This window comes from Macrobrachium rosenbergii, chromosome 13 (assembly GCF_040412425.1).
Source record: "Macrobrachium rosenbergii isolate ZJJX-2024 chromosome 13, ASM4041242v1, whole genome shotgun sequence".
NCBI lineage: Eukaryota > Metazoa > Arthropoda > Malacostraca > Decapoda > Palaemonidae > Macrobrachium > Macrobrachium rosenbergii.
This window is the reverse complement of record NC_089753.1, coordinates 56,032,095-56,055,562: the sequence shown is the minus strand read 5'-3', so window position 1 is coordinate 56,055,562 and position 23,468 is coordinate 56,032,095. Positions and strand designations below refer to the sequence as shown.

Below are 23,468 nucleotides of genomic sequence, written 5' to 3'. Positions count from 1 at the left end.
AAGGGCAGCACGTTTAAAGACCAAGGCTAATCTGCAGACTGCCTACTTCCAGGCAGACCCCAGGGAGATGTCCTGAGTCACCAGCCACACATAAGATCCTCCAGGCTGCAGCTATGTAACTTCACAGAGAAAAGCAGCTTACGGAAACAAAGGACCAAAATGGCAATGACCTTGTGACATCATACTGTGATGCCATCCACCACTTCACATCATCTCACTTAAAAATAAAAACACCAAGAACTCCTTTGCATTCCAGTGGCCAGACAATCATGGTAGTGACCATGTCATTGTTCTTGAAAATGACGAAACACTTACCAAATAAGTGTGCATTTCTAGTTAGAATGATTATTATTAAGTAGTTTAACCAGACTACTGAGTCAATTTACTGAGCTCTCAAAGGGCTGTCCCAAAGGATTTGTCTTAAATAATGAAAAGGTACAGTATACATTTTATTAATTAAATTACAGATCTTTAAAACTTCTATACTGTAATTGGGTTAGGTAAAAATGATGAAGATTCTTACAAAATTTCTTGAACTGATTTTACTCCAGATTTGACACTTGTTGCCAATTGTACTAGGGCACTCACACTAAAGTGTTCCCCCATCATCTACCGAGCGCCCGCCTTCGTCTTCCTCACCAGCTCTCACGCCTGAAGATCATTCATTTGCTCATAAAGAGAGCAGTTAAAAGATGTACTGGGACTATTCCATAAGACTCCCTCTTCTCACAAGCCTTCTTAAGACGTTTGTCTCCTATATCTTCAGCAGAGGAAGCAGTAGTATAAGAGCCCCTCCTACAGCGTGTGCTTCCCTGATGAGGTATTTTCTGGCAACCTTCCCCTCGCACTTCCAACCACCAGCTCCAGTGTCACCTGCTTCCACCTTTTTGATGAGAAATCAGACTGACTCTAGTGCGTGCCTACCTAAGATGGTTCAGTCTTAGTCCGCAAGGAAGGCGCTCAAGGAGGTAGAGGATTGGTTATCTGTGAAGAGGGAGCAAGGGAAGCCCGCTTTTGCCTTTCCTCCAGCAAGACTGACAGCCAGGAGATATCTCTCCTACATGACAGAAGAAGCTCCATCCTTGGGAGGTGCTGCCTCTTCCCAAGGTGAATTCTCAGGTCTTATAGACTTGGCATGACGTTCGGCATTTTCATCGGCTAAGGTTTTCTTCGCTTCATTGGAGTTCGATGTTGTGAAGCATTTGTTCAAAGTCCTGGAAATGTTTAGCTTTCTCGACTGGATGATAGGAACGCTCTCTAGGAAAACTGAGGAACACGAAGTCTTACCGACCAACTTGTCAGCGGACTAGCTGAGTGTGTTATTCTGTGCGGATAAATCAGCTAGGGATGGTTCCTCTGAATTAGAGGGGTCTTTTTGCCATCGGAGTACTTAAGAAGAGGGAGTTGTGGGGCTCCTTCACTATGGAAGGAGTAGTAAACCCCCCGTATTCGTGTTTTCACGATTCGCGGAATTTTCTGTGGAATGTATCTATAAATTATTCTTGAAAAATTCGGCAATTCACAGACTTTTTCATTGGGAAATATTCACTAATTAGTGTATTTTGATGTTATTTTCATGACTGAATACATTTTTTATCATAAAAAATGATTTACTAATTTTCAAATAATAATAATAATAATAATAATAATAATAATAATAATAATAATAATAATAATAATAATAATAATAATAATACTCTAAGATTAAATAATAACATTATATAAAAATCATTATCTCTCTCTCTCTCTCTTATTTAGATGAGAGAATTTTTCCATGTAATATGTATGTAAAGTCCCCACTCAACACGTTCTCTGTGGAGAACATCCCGTTTTCTTCGGTGCTTTTCCGCGACTAAGGTTGAGTGGAATATATATTTAGCATCACAATTATAAACTATGTAAATGTTGTCTTTCCAAGCAATCATATGTACAAGCAACAAGTTATTTATTTCATATGTCAGACATTGGTTATCACTACTGTATGTTCCCTGTATGAACCTGTCCTGTTTTTTTAAGGAACTAGTTTGACCTCAGGTCACCTGTAAATCTTTGTACCAGTGATCTCTGCGCACTACGCAGATGTTCGCATCCCGCTTTATAAGCAGCTAATTTTTATCAATAAATCAGCAGTACTTGTCTCCTGCTCATTATTTCGCACCTCTCTCACATGTATGTATGTTTCTTTTGTACGATAAATAAACGATTTACCTAATAAGTACGAATTTTCAAATAATAATAATATAATAAAGGGATTTTGACAATGGAAAAATCTATTTCTGGAGAGGGGACCGTGTCACCCGGTGAAAAAGTCCATTCAGCACTTATTTCTAGGTAATTCCGTTGCTAGATACCAGAGAAAGCTAAATGAAATGCTGGAGTTACTACCCCAGAGCGAGCTCCATTAGATGGAGTCGTGTATGGAAAAGGGTGAACTATAAAACACGGAACCTTATCCTATAGAGATCCCAAAGTCAAAAGTCCCACAGAGAGGTGCCGTTACAAACCCATGCACCACTCGCGGACAGTACACAAATCACCGCTAGCCGCATTCCATGAAAGCATCACCCCACCAGAATGGTGTTTACTATGGGGGGACATGACACATGACAGAGGTGGGTCACGGGACACAGTCCCCTCTCCAGAAATAGATTTTTCCTTTGTCAAAATCCCTTTTCTGGATCAGGTCCCGTGTCAGCCGGTGAAAAATTAACAGAGAAATAAATATTCTTAAACTGCAAGAGATAACAAAATGTAAGGGGAACAGAAGACCAAAGGTCCACCAAAAAATTTTAATTGCTAGCAATAATAACAATAATGTACAAATGAAACTGATGGGAGCTTAAAATTAACATGACAATATAAAAAATATACTTAAACAAAATAACTATACAAAATTGAAAACATTATAACATAAATGTGTCAATTAGACAAATATACAGATAACACAGTCAGGTGAGAAAGTCAAGGCACGCCTGACTGAAATGACTGTAAGGGGGATAACTGAGGCAGTGGAGGAAGAATTGACTAGGAATCAGAAAGGGTACCAGAGGAGGGACAACTTTCCCCTGCCGCGACTGCTGAGAATTTAAGAGCTGCTAAGGATTTCAAATAGTGACGTTTGAAAACCAAGGGTGACTTCCAACCAGTGTATTTGGTAAGATCCGTGAAATTCATGTAATGGAAGTAGTTAATGGAGGTGGCCACAGCTCTAATATCATGAACTCTTGGGACTGAGTCAGGATTAGCCTGCTTGATAAAGTAAAGGATTTGTTGTCTAATAGCAGACATAGAGATATTACCCCCTTCCTGATAAAGAGAGGCCCAGATGAGATGTGAGAGGATCTGTCTAAATAAGCCCTCAATGTATGAACTGGACACAGGGACAGGTCTTGAGGAAGGGGAGAATTTTCCAAGGCGACCACCTATTCTGGGGATCTTCATTTTTGGCCAGGAATTTAGGGTGAGGAATCAGCAAAACCTCCCTGATGGAAGGAAGTCGACATGGTTGGGCTCCCTAGAGAGTGCAGACAGCTCTGAAATTCTAGCACCCGAAGCTAGGCTAACTAAGAACAACGTTTTCCTCAATAAGGAAAGGTAGGGACAAGACTGATTATCGATATCTGAGGCTAACTTCAACACGTCATTCAAAAACCAGGAAACCGTGATGTGGACGGATTACTGGTCTCAGTCGTGCATAGGCCTTAGGGATGGAAGAAAAGTAAGGATCTGTGAGGTCAATTTTGAAACCATACAAAAATACTTTTCGTAAAGCCGACTTGACTGTAGTAACAGTACTAGAGGCTAAACCCTTCTCAAATAGTGATCTAAAAAAAGGAGATTGCCAAATTTATGGTCATTACTGTAGCCTCAGATTCTTTCAAAAGGAGTGCTAGCTTCTTAATTGCTGAGTCGTACTGCCGAAGAGTGGAGACCCGCTTATCTGATTCCAAGAACATGGTATTGACAGGATCAACGTTAGCATCCCTTTGAGCCGCAAATTTCATAAAGTCCACAAAGCCAGGGCATTTTGAATTTTTGAGGAAGTTGACACAGTCTGAGTTTGTACTACTTGTGTTAGTTTTGGACTGGGGATTTGGATGTGGCAAAGTTTCAGTTCCAGCAGAAGTGGAAACCAGCTGCTCTTTGGCCAGTAGGGAGCCACTAGAGCTACTTGACCCTTGAATGTCCTGAGTTTGTGAAGGACCTTTAACAACAAGTTTACTGGAGGGAACAGATAAATCTTCTTCCACCTGTTCCAATCCAATGACATTGCGTCCGTGAAAAGAGCTTGAGGGTCCAGGTTGGGAGCTATGTAATGAGGAAGCTTGTTGTTGAGCTTGGTTGCGAACAAATCTACCTCCAGGCCTGGAACTTGGTTGCAGATCCAATTGAACGAGGCCCTGTCTAGGGACCACTCCGACTCGAGGGGAGTTGTCCTTGATAGAGAATCCGCTACGACGTTCCGGACCCCTGCAAGATGAGTGGCAGACAGGTGCCACTTGTTCTTGCACGCCAAAGAGAAAAGTGCAATCATTACCTGGTTGATCCGGCTCGATTTTGAACCTCCCCTGTTTATGCAGTGGACTATCGTGGCGCTGTCCAGAACCAGCCTTATATGAATCTTCTTGGGGGGAAGAAGCTTCTTCAAAGTAAGGAAGACCGCCATGGCCTCCAGAACGTTTATATGGAACTGGCGGAACATGGGGGACCAAGTCCCCTGCACTTCTTGGTGTTGAGAATATCCTCCCCACCCGCTTAGGGAGGCGTCTGTGTGGATAACCAACGCCGGAGGAGGAAATTGCAGGGGGACTGACTTGGACAGGCTCTTGACAGTCGACCAAGGCCGGAGTCTCTTTTTCAAGATGGGAGGAATCAGACACACCTTGTCTCTGAGGCTGATATTTGCTCGACTCCGCCACACTCTGTTGATATCTTTCAGTTTTACCTTCAGCAACAGATCTGTCACTGAAGCGAACTGAAGGGAGCCCAAAACTCTTTCTTGGGCCCGTCGAGAGGCTCGTTTGGACTTGAGAAACTGTCTGGTTGCTCTGGCTATCTCTTTCCTCTTGGGAGGAGGAAGAGAGAGCTTGTGAGAATTCAGATCCCACTGGATTCCTAGCCATTGAAAACAACTGCTCGGAACCAGGCGGGACTTCTCCTGTTTACACGAAAGCCCAAAGATTCTAGAAAGTCGACCACCACGGATGTAACCCTCCGGCATTCCTCGACGCTGGATGCCCAGATGATCCAGTCGTCTAGATACGCGGCCAGCGTAATCCCTTGAGACCGGAGTTGTTGTACGACCATGTCTGTCAACTTGGTAAAAATCCTTGGGGCTATGTTGAGGCCGAAAGGCATCACCTTGAAGGAATATGCTTGCCTTCCTAGCCTGAACCCCAGAAAGGGGGAGAACCTTCTCGCAACCGGGACGTGATAATAGGCGTCGGAAAGATCTAGAGAGGTGGTTACGGCTCCACGGGGCAGTAGGGTCCGAACTTGGGAGACTGTGGACGAAGGACTGAGCCGGGAGGCGTTTGAAATGTTTAAATTTCTTGCTGGACTTTGGGGAAGGCCTGGCAAGATCAGACTGCTTCCGTTTATAGGGCAGACCCCAACGAAACGGAGACTCTGATTGACCCTAGCCGCCTCAGATAAGACTGCGCCAACTTCTTCTTGTGGGAAAAGATTAGCTCCCAGATCGAACTCTTCAGAAGCTTATTTGGTTCATGCCGAACTGTGGCTGCTGAAAAGATATGCTTCCGGCAGGCCAGTCGGGCAGTCATAAAGTCAAACAGGTCTTGTTGAAAACTCGCCAAGAGAGATTTCGTCAAGACCTGGAACAAAGAATCTTCCCTATAGACCAAAGAAGTTGCTTCTGCTAAAGTCAAAGAGTTCAAAGACCTGGCGAGCCTATCCTTAGTATCAGCCTCTGCTTTCAGGAGCGACTCCGGGATCTTAGGGAGCTGCTCACTGAACAGATCAGGAGCGCAGTCTGGGTCAAGCCAAGTCACTGTAAACGTATTAGGGGCTCCCTTCCAGAATTCGGTGGCCCCGGGAAACACGAGAGATGTCGGGTCCGTCTCCCGGAGATGAGGGAGGGGTTTACCTTCAAAGCAAGCCTGACTAGTCAGAGAGGCCACTTTCGAAGTGCAAGGAGGAAGGAGAACATCACTGAGAGTGAACACAGTGAACACTCCCTTGGCTGGTGTAAGCTTAGTGTTCTCCGCTTGCCACTCCGTAAGAGTCCTCATCAAAGACGACTGGGCTTGGTCCCTAGGATAAATAACGGTCTCCTTAGGGACTTTATCAGACCTGTTCCAAACCTCCCCCTTCAGTCTGGCGAAACCTGTGTAGGGGATGTCAGGTCCGAGGATAGAACTCCAACTCTTCCACTCTCCTTGTGCCCAAACCCTTTATGGTGAGAGTACCTTCATACTCAGGAGCATATAGGGCCAGACGCCAAGGATTCCCCAGATCGAAGGGAGGGAGAGTGGAAGGGTCAGGAACAGAATGAGACCTAGAACGAGATCCACCGTCGGCCAGTCCTTGGATGAATTCCTGTTGTGATTCCACCTTCTCCGAAAGAGACTGAAAAGAATTAGCAAGACCAGACAGCTTGCTGTCTACCCTCGCGTCGATCCTCTCAAATCTCGCGTCGATTCTCTCAAGGAAATGCTCGAAGAAAGGAATCGTATCCAAAGCAGGAGGAGGGGGAACCACTTGACGCGACTGAGACTCCGCTTGTGACCTGGAGGGGGAGGCTGTACTCGTCGACGGAACGGGGCTCGCCGCCCATGCCGCCACCGGAGGGACCTCAGATCGACCTGCCGGAGTAGGTAAGGTTTTCTTCCTGACAGACTTCACCTTCGGGACAATAGATCCAGACATGCCCGTAAGGTATGAAGATTTAGAGAAACCTTTAAAAGAAGAAACGGAGGAAGGAGGAGAGCTAAACAGTGAAGAACCTGCCTCACTTACCCCTTTACCTGCTTGATGCTCCGGGACAATGCTCGGAGATTCAAGGCCGAGGTCAAGATCCGCCGCGTCTTCCGAAACACCACCGCTCAGGGCCGAACCGTCTGGAGAGGGCTGGGTCAACTCCCGAATCCCGGCAATCAACGGAGCAGCAACATCATCGGTGACTGAAGCTGTGATCCAAGCGCCGGGAAAAAGGACATTGCAAATGTCCTTCGAGAGTATATATGGATTGTCAGCTCCTACGCTGCGTCCAAAGCCGCTAACCCAGACTTTAAGGGCCTGAAGCGAAGCATCACGAGACTTGCGGTCAGCCTGCCGGAAGAAAAACATTATTGCGGTTTACCGAAGGCAGGGGAAATCGGAAATACGTATAAAATACAGTTTGGCTAAAAAGGAAAGATGCATGACAACCTACCGAATCATCGATAGCTTGCTCGTAAAGAGCGTAGCAAACATCACATCCGTCAGGGTGCCAAACAATGAGATCCCCTACGTGGACCGCACATCTGGAGTGGGACCGACAAACTTCGTGGCCGCTGGCCTGGTGGAGGGCTGCGGAGCACCCCTGTTCTTGGCAGCGTACCACCTGTAAAAGTATGAGATTATGAGTACACCGTGTAAGGTGCCGGAGTAGTGTGCCGGAGCAACACATTAGTATATAAAGCCGTGAAACCAGCCGGAAGGATCCGGGAGGTAACCGGATTAAAATAAAATCTCATACAAAATAAACATAAATATAATAAATATACCGGAACTAGCCGGAGTAACATGCCTTAAAAGTAAGTGACGGATACAAAATAAAATGGGAAGGTTAAAACTGTCCGGAGTAAGCGCATTCCCGGCAACTAAGAATGAAATGAAACTAGCGATAACGGAAGACCGGTAAACACTAGAACCGCCGGAGCGGGAAGCAAGGAATGCGCCTCAATAACAGACAGCGGTTAACTAAAGGCAGGGAACGTCAAAGGTCCGGACACGAAGACAGTCAGGTGGAAAACACTAACTGGCCACGAGAATAGGACTAAACCGGAGTGTCGCCAAATTAAACGACACGCCGGAGATGACGTACGGAGGGGAGGGATGAAAAGACCAGGAGGAAGAACCGCAAAGAAGCGACCAGAGAGTGGGAATGCACAATCCGGGCGCTCCGGGTCCTCACGTCCACTCGCTGACTGAGACGCTACCCAGCAAGCGCGAGAGAAGCAGGAGAGGGAGAGGAACAACCTCCACGGTCAGAAGGGGGGGGGGAGGCAAAGAAGGCCAAAGATGGTGGACAGGAGAGGGGGAAGCTCTCCTGGCCACCAGCAGTCCCAGGAGGGGGTATAGGCTGGTAAAGTCAGAGACCGTACCAAGGAAAGGCCAATCAATGCAGAGGAAGGGGACACAGGCTATAGGCTAAAAGGAAAGGAATGCTCCCAAGCCTTGATAAGTTAACAAGACTGAAAACGAATCAAGGGGAGAGAGAGCACTCGGGAGGGGGTAGGGAAAAGGGTGTGTCGACATAACCAATAACTGGAAACTAACCTTAAGAAATGACCAAACTAGGGTAGGCTACGTGATGTCCCTACTATCCCAGCTTAACCAAGAGGCTTATTAGCCTAGCTTAAAAGCCAAACAGGGAGAGGGAAGCTACACGAGATCCTCGCTATTTCAGCTTAAACAAGAGGCTTATCAGCCTACGCGAAAAGCCGAAACAGGGGAAGGGAAAACATAAGATGAAAAGACCCTAGTCAAAACTTAAGGAGAGCACCGCATTGGAAAAATGTACACAAAACACAATGAAGGGCATGTGAACGAAACAAATGATCGACCACCCACCCCCTTTTTTCATGGAAAAAAGGGGGGCAATAGCCTAACGCCCCCAAAAAAAGGTAATAATAAAGCTAACAACCAACCCATGATAAATGGATAAAATAATCAACAAAATGAATATAAGAGGAGGACCATACCCAACCCAATGTGGACGTGAAGGGAAATGGCCGCTCTCTAACAAAAGAAATATCCATAATAATCAACAAATATCAAATGCATCCGAACACAAGGGCAAAGATTAAACAAAAAATCTTAACAGTACCAACGTAAATAAAATTTCCAGAAGCTAAGAGAAGTGAAGGGCAAAAATAAGGCATGTTAAGGAAATGATAAGAGGCTTAATAGGCCCGAGGGGTAGCCCAAGCCTAAACACCAGCCTTCACTCTCCATGAAGCAAAGGGATACAAAAGTCAATCAATCAAAATCACTAATTAGACTTCACGAATAGGAAAAATATCCTAAACATGAAGAGGAACAGTGAGAAAGATCGAAAAACAAGGCAACCCAAGTTCACGAACCACGCATGGAGGTCACGTGAGACCGCAAGAGGAGATCGAGACGGGCGTTATAAATCCCCTTAATTACTAAACTAAAGGGAAATAAGGAGCCTCAATCGCCTCAAATAAAAAACGAAACACTGGTACTCAACTTAGATGAAGAAAGACCTTGTGAGGATGCCATAATGATGCAAATAAGCACAAGATAAAAAGCACAACGAAAACACGTGTGACCGTAGGTGCTTGCTGAAATGGAATGCGGCTAGCGGTGATTTGTGTACTGTCCGCGAGTGGTGCATGGGTTTGTAACGGCACCTCTCTGTGGGACTTTTGACTTTGGGATCTCTATAGGATAAGGTTCCGTGTTTTTATAGTTCACCCTTTTCCATACACGACTCCATCTAATGGAGCTCGCTCTGGGGGTAGTAACTCCAGCATTTCATTTAGCTTTCTCTGGTATCTAGCAACGGAATTACCTAGAAATAAGTGCTGAATGGACTTTTTCACCGGGTGACACGGTACCCGATCCAGAAATAATATTTTCCATGCATCTGTGTAGTACATTTTTTAACATTTTAAACAAATAGTGATTCCCAGCCTTTTTATTCCTGACTTGAGAAAGGAGGGGGGAGGGTAAAGTTTCTCTAGGCCCAGTTCCAAGAGCTTTCTCTGCTAGGGCCATCAAGAAGACCTCAGCCAAACCCTCTACCAGAAAGTGGCTCCCCTACCCTTTGTGTGCCTGTGGGGGCCTGACCCTCTCTCTTCTGGAAGAGGTGGAGTGCCAAGGGCGCGGAGCCTTGGACGGTCAAGGTTCTCAAAGAGGGTTACTTGATCCCTTTCATAGAGTACCCTCCTCTCGTGACTTCGCCAATCACAGTGACGGCATACTTGGAGGGCTCTGAGAGGTTCGTTGCTGTCACGGAGGAAGTGTCATCCCTCCTTAGAAAAAGGGCCATAGAGGTAATGGAGGACCGGACTTCAAGAGGATTCTACAACCGCTTGTTTGTAGTCCCCAATTCATTGGTGGGGCGGAGACCTGTCCTCGATGTAGGCTAAGTGCTGTTAACTTCTACATACAGAAGAGACAGTTCAAAATGGAGACAAATCAGTCTGTGTTATCCTCCATCCAGCAGGGCGACTGGATGACAACACTCGCCATGCAGGACATGTATTTCCACATTCCAGTACATCTGGAATCCAGGAAATACCTAAGATTTGTCTTTGGGGGAAGAGTCTTCCAGTTTCGGGCTCTGTTTCGGTCTCACTACTGCCTCACCGGTATTCACGCAAGTCCTATCTCCCCTTGCGAGATGGCTTCATCTCCTAGGTATAAACATATGTTTATACCTACACGACTGGCTCCTCCACTCTCCGTCACAGGAACAATGCATGAAGGATCTGCAGATTACTCTTGCCAAGGAACTCAGACTTTTAATAAATCAAGAGAAGTCTCAACTAGCCCCAACTCAGGAGATTCTCTATTTGGGGATGATGATCAACTCTGAGTTTTCAAGTTTTTCCCTCCCCAAAGAGGATAGAGTCCTGCCTTCAGTCAGTACAGGAACCTTCTTTCGCTTCCAGTTTGTTCAGCGAATAGGTGGATGAGTCTACTGGGAACCCTCTCATCCATAGAACAGTTTGTGAAGCTAGTAAAACTTCATATGAGGCCCCTTCAGTTCTTCCTACGAGCAAGCTGGGACAGATGGAAACAACTGGACACAGTGACATTCCCAATTACAAAAGAAATAAAGGAGGATCGGTGGTGGATGTCCAGAGACAGACTTTTAGAGGGAAAGTCTCAACATCTGCTGAGCCCCAACCCCTCCTTTTATGCAGATTATGCAGATGTCTCAGACCAGGGTTGTGGGGCTCTAATGGACTCTCTGGAAGCTTCTGGCACATGGTTTCTGGAGCAAAGGAAGCTACACATAAATGCCAAAGAGTTTTCTGCCATTCATCTGGGCCTGAAGCATTTTGTAAAAGCAGTAGCAAACAGAACCATGGTGGTGCATTCTGACAACACCAAGCCTCTCTCCTATATCAAGAATCAGGGCGGAACCCACCCGTTCTCCCTCTGTCAGGCAGCGAAGGAGCTGCTCATTTGGGCAGACCAGAATCGGATCAGGCTTACCACCAGGTTCATCCAAGGGAAGATGAATGTCTTGGCAGATGGATTAAGTCAAGATCAAGTCCTCCCGACAGAATGCACCCTGAATTTGAGTGTCTGCTACAACCTTAGGAAGTTGTGGGGCAGGCTGACAGTGGACCTGTTTACCACATCGAAGAATTACTGTATTCCTCTATTTTGTTCGCCAGTCCCGAACCCTCTGGTATGGGCAACAGATGTCATGCTGATAGACTGGTCGAACCTGGACCTCTGTCTTCCCCCAATTCAACGTGGTGGTGGGGGGGGGGATTCTCAACAAGTTCAAGACTCACAGCAAGGTATCAATGACCATGATAGTGCCCTTTTGGCCACTAAAAGAATGGTTCCCAGACCTTCTAAAGCTTTTTGTGGGCTTTCCAAGGTTACTGCCGCAAAGTACACATCTAAAACAGCCTCATCTTTGGAAATTCCATCAAGGACTATCTGTTCTAGCTCTGACAGGCTTCAGACTCTCTGGAGACTTGTCAAAGCGAAGGGTTTTTCAAAGCAAGCTGCAGAAGCCATTTCAAAATGTAGAAATACGTCTACCAGGCCAAGTGGTCAATCTCCGCAGGTGGTGCAGCAGCAATAACACCTTGTATGTTAAAACCGCTGTAGCTCAATTAGCAGACTTTCTTCTTTTTCTCAGAACCTCCAAGGGGTTCTCTTCATCGGCTATTAGGGGCTGCAGGTTGATGTTGGAATTGGTCTTTAAGCATAGAGGAGTGGACTTGCCTCTAATAAAGACCTGACAGATCTGACTAAGTCTTTTGAGACTTCTAAACAGGTAAAGAACGACTCCATTTCATGGAATCTAGATGTAGTACTTAAATGGTTAAGGGGTCCTGCCTTTGACCCTCTCTGTTCCATTTCATTTAAGACTTTAACAAAGAAGACTTTTTCTAGTAGCCTTGGCCACTACCAAAATGGTAAGCGAGTTGCAGGCTATTGACAAGCGCATCAGTTTTTCTCAGGGAGATGCTGTCTGCACCCTCATGCTTGGCTTCCTAGCTAAGAACGAGTCTCCATCTAACTGCTGGCCTTGCTCATTCTCCATTAAAAACCTAATGGACATTCTAAGACCAGAGGGGGAGGAAAGGGTCCTTTGCCCAGTAAGGGCTCTGAGGTATTACTTTGACAAGACGAAGAGGATCAGAGGCCCTGCTAGTAACCTCTGGTGTTCTGTGAAGAACCCATCAAAACCCATGTCCAAGTATGCACTGTCATTTTTCCTTAGAACCATTATTTCTGAGGCACACGCTCAAATTGGAGAAGACATCCTGCCTTTAAGCTGAGGAGCATGTGGTATTAGGGCTGTCGTCACTTCGTATGCCTTTAAGCATATGTTGCTCTCGGTAATCCCCCCGTCAGCATACTGGAAATGCTATTCCATTTTTGCCTCACACTATCTGAAAGAAATTGAAGCAATGTATGAACATTGCAGTATCTTAGGTCCGTTGTCGGTGGCTGGCTTGGTGTTGGGGGAGAAAGCATAGGAATTAACCCTTCATATTCGTAACTACTTTGCCTTGAATTTTTGGGTGTTGAGTTCTTTCAGGGAACCTGGGGGGTACCTGTACCTGGAGTGTCCAGTCTGTGGTAGTGGTATGATGGTTTTTAATTCTTATTGTTGTCGGTGTGGGTAACAATTTTGTTTGGTCTTTTATATTTTGGTACTGTGCTCAGGGCAAGGGCAGTTTTTTTTTCTGTTGCTTCATGGGTGTTCAGAAGACTCCTTCACTCTAAAGCTCCCCCTCCTAAAAGTAGGGATTTCTCATGGCTCTTCTGCTAAGTCACTATGGGTCAAGATGAGCACAGACCAAAGGCAGTAATCAACTACTGTGGCACTCTTACCAGGTAAGGATACAACAAGCATTTTATCAATGCTAACAGATTTTTATGTTACAAATTCATCCTCATATCTGACTGTTTTTGGAACAGAATACTGTGTGTCCATTTATCCCACTACTATCAAGGGGGGTTCAGCTGTGTAATTACTTGGTAAGTTACATACATGAAAATGGTATTTTAAAGACAAAATTAAGTTTCATATATACTTCCCAAGTAATTACAGATCAGAGCCCTCCCTCTTCCCATCTGATGGACATTAAGCACAAAAGAAGTGACTAACTCCGTTGTTCCCCGACAGACGTGGGGGTAATTACCTACATCAAAAACATACACAATCGCTACCGCAAACTTCAAATTTTTTACTGCTGTGCATGTACAAAAGTATAGCTGTGTAATTACTTGGTAAATATATATGAAACTTAATTTTATCATGAAAATACCATTTCTGTGATGATCTAGAGTACTATATATGCATAGCTTTTAGAACATTATTTCAAGTGTGTACAGGTTTGTATCTTACACATGGTCCAAGGAATTACAGTAGTTCTATTACTGGACTCTGTCAATTGGCTCTAACTGGGAAAAGTCATGAGTAAAAGTTTTTGTTGGTGAATCAGTATTTTGAATGCTCTTCACATTATTACTAGATCATAATGAAGGGTTAGGTGATTCACCATTTTTGACATGGATAGAGGAATTTGGGAAGATTTAAGAGCTCCAGTGCATATTCTGGTCCCTAATTATGAACTGAATCTGCACTTTTTAAAGTTGTATCTGAGGCTAAACTGTATATCTGACATCAGTAGCCTAGGAAAGACATAAATCCCTTTGTACAGCAATGTCAAGGTTGTTCTGTCAGCTCTCCAATTTGTGAGAGATAGTTTTATCAATTTAATGCATTTTTTACATTTGGCTTTTATATGGCTATATGCACTTTCTAGTTTAGATGTGTGTCAAAGAATATGCCTAAGAACTTTGCAGTTTGACTTCTGGTACAGTACTGTATATAATGATGTCTAATCATTAAATAAATTTCATTTTTTTTATTTTACATTTTTATAGAACATTACTGTTGTTTTTTCTGTGGAGAACTGGAATCCTACTGATGAGGTACAGTACATGTAATATGTGTTTTTCCTATATCATTACTGATGGTACATAACAGAACGTCTTTCATTCGATGCTATGTAGTACAGTATACAGCAAAATCATCCATGCACAGTAAATATTGTTTTTTATTCCAGCTGGTAGCTGACTACTAATGTCATTTACAGACAATCCCTGGTTATTGGCAGGAGTTCCGTTCTGACGGCGTGACGTAAGCAAAAATCGCCGATTATTGGTTATCGGCACCTCTATTAAATATGTATCGGTGCCAATACACAATTATCGGTGCATATCGGCGCTGAAAATCGCTGATTTTCGTCGCTAGACAAGCACCGAAAAACTGGATTCCAGATAACCAAGCCCGCCAATAGCTGGGGACTGCCTTTGCTAGTGTGAAGAGTGCTACTAAGAACACTTGCTTATGGAACTCCTTTTTCAAGTGAGAGGTAGCTGACTACTGATGTCATTTATTACTAGTGTGAAGAGTGCTACTGAGAACACCTGACTGTGGAACTCCATTTTCAAGTGAGAAAGTCCATGAATCATTCGAAAGGTATGGTCTGTTTAAATATGTTTTTAATATTAAGTAACTCCAAGTAGTATCATTAACTTTTCTGTATATGCAAGAAAATAGTGATTGTAATTTGTTTTTCTTCAAATCCTTTATTCATATGATCTATCAGATAGGCTAATGTATCTATAATGGATCCATTGTTCTGTGATCCAAATGGGTAAGTGACAATATTTTAATTTTAATTCTGTGTCTCTCGAGGCATGCATTTACCATTTTCTCTTAACAGTTTGCATAAGCAACTTGAGGTAAATTGGTCTGCAGTTGTTCACATTACTTAGCTTTTTCTTGGTTCTGATATGTTAGCAAACTTGATCTGTTATTGTTGACAGTACAGTACTTGGATCTTTTCCTGGTTTGGATATGGGAATAATTATGACATTAAAACCCCCCTAAAATTGGGACCACCTAGACGTGGTGAGGGGCTCTCGAACCTAGGGATTATTTGTTTTTTCCTAATAATGTTCGGATCTGTTTTTTCAGGCGGAACTATTCTGTGGAACTGGACCACAGATTCCAGGGGGGGCCTGGTTCTAGGAATAGGACTCTCGGCTTTCTGTCCAGTTAGCCCATATTGTGATTAGGATGGGGATGACTGTATTATTACAATACACTCAGTCCTAGCAAGCGGGTTTTGCTTACACTTGGGCCATACTAATCATGATGTGCCATCCCCTTTTCGGGGTAGGGTAGGGACACGGACATTTGGGAGTTAGTTCCCACTTGTGACATTAGTGAAAGATTCAACTTCATAAAAAGCCAATGCCTGGTTCTAGGAATAGGACTCTCGGCTTTCTGTCTGGTTAGCCCATATTGTGATTAGGATGGGGATGACTGTATTATTACAATACACTCAGTCCTAGCAATCGGGTTTTCCTTACACTTGGGCCATACTAATCATGATATGCCATCCCCTTTTTGGGGTAGGGTAGGGATGCGGACATTTGGGAGTCAGTTCCCACTTGTGCCACTAGTGAAAGATTCAACTTCATAAAAAGCCAATGATATCTTTTCAAGATTTATTAGTTTTTTTTTCTCTTCCCTTATGCAAAGTAGTCTTAAAGATTTCAGTACCACTGGACCCCATGATGGTAAAATTCTGGCACAGTTGATGACTATTGGAATGTCACTCCCAAATCTCCTTAGTATGGATATAAATGCTACAAAGGAAAATCCTGTTCGAAGTAAAATATCAATTCCTAAAAACTCAGAGTTTAGAAAATCAAAAAGAAACAAATAAAAACAAATTGGTAAACTCCAGTATCATAACACTGGAACCATACATAATGGACAATAATTCTAAAATAGAGACAAGTAATTCTCCTAAAACCCCATCAACACAAGACAACTCATCACTGATGAATGTAAAATAATAAAAAAGAAATAACTATCGACTCAATCCTACGCTATTTCATTTTGAACATGTTTTTGGACCAGACAATTGGTCCAGATTTTTAATATTAAAAGCAGAAAAACAGATCTCACCAGCCATATTAGAGAACAAATTATTAAATATACACCCCACACAAGATATTTTGATATGTAGACATATCAAAAACAGTGAATAGCTACTACAAACAACTACCAAAGCGCAATCAACAACCTTCCTACAAATAACCAACATAAATGAAATAAAAGTAATAGTAACCAGCCATGGAACACTAAACTATACACAAGGAACAGTGATGCTCCCAGACAATGATGAAAAAGAGTTACCATCAAAACAAATCTTAATTGAATCCCTTAAATTAAGATGCAACAACATATATGACTTGGAATTATATACTGTCCCAAGTAGAAAGGATGCAAATAAGGGATTTTGACAAAGGAAAAATCTATTTCTGAGGGAGGCCCTGTGTCACCCGGTGAAATTCCTATTAAGCACGAATTTCTAGGTATAGATATTGCTAAATATACCAGAGAAAAAAGCTATCAGGAAATGCTGGGGTTACTACCCCGAGATCGAACATCTATTATGAAATAGGCGTCGGTATAGATAAGGGTGAGTGATTGTTGTCACTGCCACAGGACTTCACTCTGTAGATATCCCAATGACAAAACCCCTGGAACGTGAGGAGCCGATCTAACGCCCGCACTCACCTGCCCGCCAACCGACGACCCCAGCGCCATCTGTACTCATTCCAGGCTAGCACCCCCCACAAGCTTGGTATGCCTACTCGGGGAGGGAAATCTAGACCCTGGGAGGGTCACCGGGTGACACAGGGCCTCCCTCAGAAATAGATTTTTCCTTTGTCAAAATCCCTTTTCTGAGCTCGTCCCTGTGTCAGCCGGTGAAATCATGGCAGAGAATCATACTAAGCTTTGGTGAAAGTCTAAAAGGAGTGAATAGTTAGGTGGACATGTATAAAAACACTATTACTGAAAATAGTTTAATTATCCTCAAAACATGATTAAATACCAAAGGTATAGGTAGATAAACTGAGTTATAACTAGGGATACAATTAATATCACAGTAAAGGACATGAGAAACAACTATGTACATAAATAATACTATAATGGGAAGGTACTAAGACTAAATAAACGACAGAAAATTTATAAAGGTAACTCCAGCTTAAAACTAAATTACAGTAAACATAACATGCCGCAAACTTAAAAACTAACACCGCAAAATTGTACATCATAATATGAGGAGCCAGGCTGTGAAGCATGTCTGGTCCAGGAGAAAATGGCAGGGCAAGTAAATGAGGCAGGCGGGCGGGGGGGAGAGGATAGGGATTAAAGGTTAATTTAAGGTGGAGGGACAATGCTCCCTACAGCCACCGCAGGGAACTTCAGAGCTTCCAGTGATTTCAGATAGTGGCGTTTGAACACTGATGGAGATTTCCAGCCCGTATACTTCTTAAGCTCATCAAAATTCATAGTATGAAAATAATTAGTGGAGGTAGCCACTGCTCGGATATCATGAACCTTAGGGACTGAATCCGGATTAGCTTGCTTAATGAAGTATAGAATTTGTTGTCTGATAGCCTTTAAAGAAAGCGTTCCTCCTTTTTCCCTGATAAAAAGAGGACCAGACAAACACTGAGAAGTTCTCCGTAAATAGGCCCTCAAGGTAGCGACTGGGCATAAAGACAGGTCTTGTGGAAGAGGAACAACCTTCCAGGGGGACCACCTATCCTGAGGGTCTTCATTTATTACTAAGAACCTTTGATCTGGGGAAACTAGAACTTCTCCTGACGGGAGAAAATCCACATGATTCGCACCTCTAGAGAGAGCAGACAGTTCTGATATATTCTGGCACCTGAAGCTAGACTAATTAGGAACAACGTCTTCCTTAACAGATTCAAATAAGAACATTGATCGTTATTAGTTTCTGAGGCTAATTTTAGAACATCGTTAAGAAACCAGGAAACCGTATGTGGACGGGTCGCTGGTCTCAAACGAGCGCATGCTCTGGGAATGGATGAAAAATATGAATCTGTTAAATCAATCTTAAAGCCATGCAAAAACACCTTTTTCAAAGCTGATTTCGCTGTGGTAATGGTGGCCGGAGCCAGACCTTTTTCAAACAGTGATCTAAAGAATGATATTGCCAAATTGGTGGTCATGACTTGAGCTTCAGATTCCTTCAAAAAGATGCTAACTTTTTAACTGCTGAAATGTACTGTCTGAGGGTAGAATCTCTTTTATCTGATTCCAGAAACAGAGTATTAATGGGATCAATATCCGCACCTCTCTGAGCGGCGAATTTCATAAAGTCCATAAAGCCAGGGCATTCAGAATTCTTGAGGAAGCTGACACAGTCCGTGTTTGCACTACTTGAGTCAGCTGTGGCTTGGGTATTTGATGACACCGTAGTTTGAGCTCCAGAAGAAGAGGGAACCAATTGCTCTTCGGCCAGTTGGGAGCTACCAGGGCCACTTGACTTGAATGACCTGAGCTTGTGCAACACCTTCATCAGCAGGTTTATTGGTGGGAATAGATAGATTTTCTGCCATTTGTTCCAGTCCACTGACATTGCAGCCGTAGCGTGAGCTCCAGGATCCAGGTTGGGAGCAACATAACAAGGGAGTTTGTGATTGCTCTCCGTGGCAAACAAGTCCACCTGAAGGCCCGGAACCTGACGGCATATCCATCTGAAAGAAGCTACGTCCAGGGACCATTCTGACTCCAGCGGAGTTGCCTGGACAGGAGTCTGCAGTGACATTCCGGACTCCTGCTAGATGGGTAGCTGATAGGTGCCAGCCGTGCTTCTCCGCCAGGGAGAAAATGGCTATCATCACTTGGTTTATCCGACTCGATTTGGAACCCCCTCTGTTTATGCAATGTACCACTACTGCGCTGTCCAGCACCAGCCTGATATGAATCTGGTTGGTGGGGCAAAGTTTTTTCAGAGTTAGAAACACTGCCATTGCCTCCAAAATGTTTATGTGGAATTGACGGAACAGAGTGGACCATGTACCCTGTACCTTTTCTTTTGGTGAGTACCCTCCCCAGCCGCTTAACGAAGCGTCTGTGTGGATTATTAGAGCTGGGGAAGGGAATTGAAGGGGAACTGACTTCGAAAGACCCTTGACTGTGGACCACGGCCGGAGTCTTTTCCTCAGCACTGGAGGAATTAAAGATACCTTGTCCCTGAGTTTGACATTGGCTCGTCTCCGCCACACACTGTTTATGTCTTTCACTTTTGCTTTTAGGAGCCGGTCTGTTACGGATGCGAACTGAAGAGAACCCAGGATTCTTTCTTGCGTTCTGCGAGAGGCTTTCCTGCATTTGAGGAATTGCCTGGTGGCTTTGGCTATTTCTCTCCGTTTGGCTGGCGGAATAGACAGCTTGTGCGAGACCAGATCCCATTGGATACCCAGCCACTGAAATCGAGCCTCCGGAGTTAGGCGGGACTTCGCCCTGTTTATCTGAAAGCCTAGGGATTCCAGAAACTCGATCACCATGGCCGTAGCTCTCCGGCACTCCCTGGCGTTGGATGCCCAAATTATCCAATCGTCCAGGTATGCGGCCAGCGATATCCCCCGGGACTGTAACTGCTGCACTACCGTGTCCGCCAGCTTCGTGAAAATTCTGGGTGCTATGTTGTGCCCGAATGGCATGACCCTGAAGGAGTAGGCTTGTTTCCCCAGTCTGAAACCTAGGAAGGGAGAGAAGTTCCGCGCAATCGGAACGTGATAATATGCGTCTGAAAGATCTATAGAGGTGGTGACGGCTCCACGAGGAAGTAGAGTCTGCACCTGCGCGATTGTAAGCATGTGAAATTTGTCGCATTGTATGTAAAGATTGAGATGCGATAGATCCAAGATTACCCTTTGTTGACTGGAGTCTTTCTTGGGAACACTGAACAGCCTGCCTTGAAATTTCAGGTGTCTCACTTTCTTTATGGCCCTCTTTTGGAGTAATTCCGCCGCAAAGTCCCGCAGAGCTTTGGAAGACGGCTGATAAAATCTGATCAGAGGGGGAGGGCCCTTGATCCAACTCCACCCCAAACCTTTGGAGACTATACTGTGGGCCCATGGACTGAAGGTGCACTGGTCCCTGAACAGGTGAAGTCTGCCGCCCACCTGACTGGTCTCACTGGGAAGGTGCAGGTTTGCCTCCTCTACCTCGGCCTCCTCTCCCCCGGGAGAGGGATCGCACGGCAGCCTTGCCTCTGAAGGAGGCCCTTGCTCTACTCCCCCTTGCGCCCCTGTAAAGGCCTCGAAACGACCCCTGGCCCTCATAGGAGGGGTTGTATACAGGAGACGTCATGAAGGAAGGCACGGCAAGGGAGTGCTGAGCTGGCTGCACCAGCACGAACTGTTGAGGTTGGGCCTTAGAGGTAGAAGGCTGGCAAACTGGCGAGACAGGTACAGCTTGGACAACAGTCTGTTGGTGTTGTCTTCTGTGCCTCCTGTATCTCTTACCAGGTCTATTTTGAGGGCCGGCGGACTCGGGGGTTTTCCTTTTAAAAGCGGGGATACCCCAGCAGGAGCGCAGACTCTGATTTGCCCTGGTTGCCTCAGCCAGGACATTATTGACTTCTTCTTCTTCCGGGAAGATACTAGCTCCCCAGAAGGAGCTTTTCATGAGCTTGTTAGGCTCATGTCTTATGGTAGCGTCGGCGAAGATGTATTTGCGGCAGTTCATCCGCACTACCATGAAGTCAAACAAGTCCGCCTGAAATCCGCTAACAGAGACTTTGTCAGGACTTGGAAGAGTGGCTCCTCAGAAAACATCACTGCGGTTGATTCCGCCAGGCACAGGGAGTGCAGTGATCGGCTCAGCCGACACCTAGCCTCAAACTCTGCTTTCAGGAGGGCTTCCGGCAGTTTGGGAAGCTGCTCGCTGAATAAGGTGGATGCACACTCCGGGTCCAGCTTACCCGATGTAAAAGTGGCCGGGCCATCCTTCCAGAATTCATCGTCTCCGGGGAAGATCAGAGAGGTGGGATCAGTCTTCTGGAGCTGAGGCAACGGCTTACCTTCCGAGCATGCCTGGGCGGTCGCGAGAGCCACCTTAGACATGCAGGGGGTCAGGATCCTATCCCCCAACGAGAACATCGTGAAGTTGCCCTTGAAGGGAGTCAACTTCGTGTTCTCCGCCTGCCACTCATTAAAGGTGCGCATCAATGCAGACTGCTCCTGGTCCCTTGAAAGATCACTGTCTCCTTCGGGACCTTATCTGTCCTTACCCAAGCTTCCTCCGTCAGCCTGGCGAAGCCTGGGTAGGGGGGCAGCAGATCAGGAGGAAAGAATTCCAACTCCTCGAGCCTGCGCGTGCCTAGACCCTCGATCGTTAGGGTATCTTCATGCCGGGGAGCATGAAGGGCCAAACGCCAGGGATTTCCCTTGTCAAATGGAGGGAGGGCGGAGGCATCCGAAATGGGTAATGAACTGCTGACCCACCGGAGCGCATGAACCCGGAGAGCATACTCTCCTGGCTCTGCAGCCTCTCCGTAAGCTTGTTAAGCTTAGCATCAACCTCCGAGGAAAACCTCTGCAAGAGCATTCCGGCAAACTCCTCCGGGTCAAAGGCAGGATGGCGAGGAGGGCTAGCCTTAGCTGCCCTCAAACTCGCTCCCTTAGCAGAGGGAGTGGCCTTGCCTGCGGAAGCCACCGGACTAGCATCCCGTGGCTTCACCGGAGGGAAGGGGGTTGCCTTGCGGGAGGTTGCGGACTTATAGCCCTTCGCCTTCCAAGCCTTCTTCAACTTGGGGACAGCCGATTGCACCCTGTCCCCCAAGAGAGAAGACTTTTGAAAACCCTGAAACGAAGAAGCGGTGGATGAAGGGGAATCAAAAAGGGAGCCCGCCCCCACTGCCTCACTTACCTCCCCACCTACCTCCTGGTCCTGTTCTGTGTTCATAGGTTCCAGGTTGAGATCTATGGCCGCTACTTCCTCCGACACCTCCGCGTACAAACTCTCGTCCTGGAGAGGCTGGGTTTCTACCGGATCTGCTCGATGAGAGGAGCAGCGACTTGAGATGGTACAGCCGCTGAGATCCGGGCGCCGGGGTAGAGCAGGTTCCGGATGTTCTCATCAAGAACATACGGCTTCCCCGACGGAACATTTCTCCCAAACCCAGCCACCCAGGCTCGAAGGGAACCCAAGGCGTCATTCCGGGAAGCTTGGTCGGCCTGGAAGAGAGGAGGGACTTAATGACCGAGCGTTTGGTGAGAGAAATATAAGCAATATATTAGGCACATAACGTAACTGAAACAAGTGAGGCTACCAGGTAAACTAAAGGCAGTAACTATAAGCTTACCGACTCGTCCTGGACACGCTCGTAAAGAGCGAAGCATACCTCACAACCGTCCGGGTGCCACACGATGAGATCGTCAATCCTGACTGCACAGCCCGAATGGGAACGACAGACGACGTGCCCATAGGGCTGGTGCAGCACTGCAGTGCACCCGGGCTCCTCACAACGCACAGTCTGTAAGTGTAAGACGGTATATGAACCTACTAGTTTAAGGGACCTTAAACTATAGCAGGTACTGGAGCATGCTAAAAAATTTTTATCGGACCCGCCAGAGCATTCCGGCGGGACGATAAATCAGAGCAAAACATGACACACACTAAATCAAGGAGTGCCGGAGATAGTTCGGCGGAACGGGACCTTAATCTAGGATCATGCAACTCTTAATTGTAAAATTTACTTAAAGAAAAATTACTGCCGGGGCCCAGCAGCAGGCATTAGTTTATACCGGATTCGCCGGAGCATTCCGGCAGGGTGATAAACCAGAGCAAAACATGACACACATTAAATCAAGGAACTCCGGAGATAGTTCGATGGAGTAGGACCTTAACTTAGGATCATGCAACTCTTAGGTATAATTACTGCCGGAGACCGGCGCTAGGTAAATGGTTAACAATATAGGATAGCAGTACACTGCTGGTCGCCGCGTTCCGGCGCAGACCCTCCGAGATCCCGCACCTCCGTCACTTGGTTACAGCGGGGAAGGCGGGGTAAATCATTACCACCAGTCATTACACAGCTAGAGAGCTAGGTGTGACTAAGGCCAACCTACTGAAGACCAAAACCACCGGAGTGGTA

General features: G+C 45.5%; 1 long non-coding RNA gene across 1 annotated transcript in view; it reads left to right on the top strand.

Annotated features, from left to right (window-relative positions):
• LOC136845344 (uncharacterized) overlaps window positions 1–23,468 on the top strand; it is a 112,301-nt gene that overhangs the window by 4,723 nt on the left and 84,110 nt on the right. Inside the window, exon 2 of the long non-coding RNA XR_010855144.1 lies at window positions 14,559–14,944. This is a non-coding gene — a long non-coding RNA (uncharacterized lncRNA). The remainder of the gene's footprint in view (window positions 1–14,558; window positions 14,945–23,468) is intronic.